A 1,288-nucleotide genomic window follows, 5' to 3' on the forward strand; every position below is an offset into this window, starting at 1 on the left:
ATAGTCATATGCTAGAAATTAGAAGTTAAGTTGCGATTTTATGGGTTTTTAAGCGTTTTTGTCAATTTCGCGCGTAAAGTAGGTCAAACATGGTTTGCTATGCACGAAACTAGGCACACAACACTATTTGGCATATATTATTTTGTTGAAATGGTTATAATTTAATAATAATAGTCATATGCTAGAAATTAGAAGTTAAGTTGCGATTTCTTATTGGGTTTTTAAGCGTTTTTTGTCAATTTCGCGCGTAAAGTAGGTCAAACATGGTTTGTTATGCACGAAACTTGGCACACAACACTATTTGGCATATATTATTGTGTTGAAATGGTTAGACTTGATAATAATAGTCATATGCTAGAAATTAGAAGTTAAGTTGCGATTTTATGCGTTTTTTAAGCGTTTTTGTCAATTTCGCGCGTAAATTAGGTCAAACATGGTTTGTTATGCACGAAACTTGGCACACAACACTATTTGGCATATATTAATTGTGTTGAAATGGTTAGACGTGATAATAATAGTCATATGCTAGAAATTAGAAGTTAAGTTTCGATTTTATGCGTTTTTAAGCGTTTTGTCAATTTCGCGCGTAAAGTAGGTCAAACATGGTTTGTTATGCACGAAACTTGGCACACACAACACTATTTGGCATATATTATTGTGTTGAAATGGTTAGACTTGATAATAATAGTCATATGCTAGAAATTAGAAGTTAAGTTGCGATTTTATGCGTTTTTTAAGCGTTTTTGTCAATTTCGCGCGGTAAATTAGGTCAAACATGGTTTGTTATGCACGAAACTTGGCACACAACACTATTTTGGCATATATTATTGTGTTGAAATGGTTAGACTTGATAATAATAGTCATATGCTAGAAATTAGAAGTTAAGTTACGATTTTATGCGTTTTTAAGCGTTTTTTGTCCATTTCGCGCGTAAAGTAGGTCAAACATGGTTTGTTATGCACGAAACTTGGCACACAACACTATTTGGCATATATTATTTTTGTTGAAAATGGTTATACTTTATAATAATAGTCATATGCTAGAAATTAGAAGTTAAGTTGCGATTTTATGCGTTTTTAAGCGTTTTTGTCAATTTCGCGCGTAAAGTAGGTCAAACATGGTTTGTTATGCACGAAACTTGGCACACAACACTATTTGGCATATATTATTGTGTTGAAATGGTTAGACTTGATAATAGTAGTCATATGCTAGAAATTAGAAGTTAAGTTGCGATTTTATGCGTTTTTAAGCGTTTTTGTCAATTTCGCGCGTAAAGTAGGTCAAACAT

Source organism: Amaranthus tricolor, chromosome 2 (genome assembly GCF_026212465.1).
Source record: "Amaranthus tricolor cultivar Red isolate AtriRed21 chromosome 2, ASM2621246v1, whole genome shotgun sequence".
Lineage (NCBI taxonomy): Eukaryota > Viridiplantae > Streptophyta > Magnoliopsida > Caryophyllales > Amaranthaceae > Amaranthus > Amaranthus tricolor.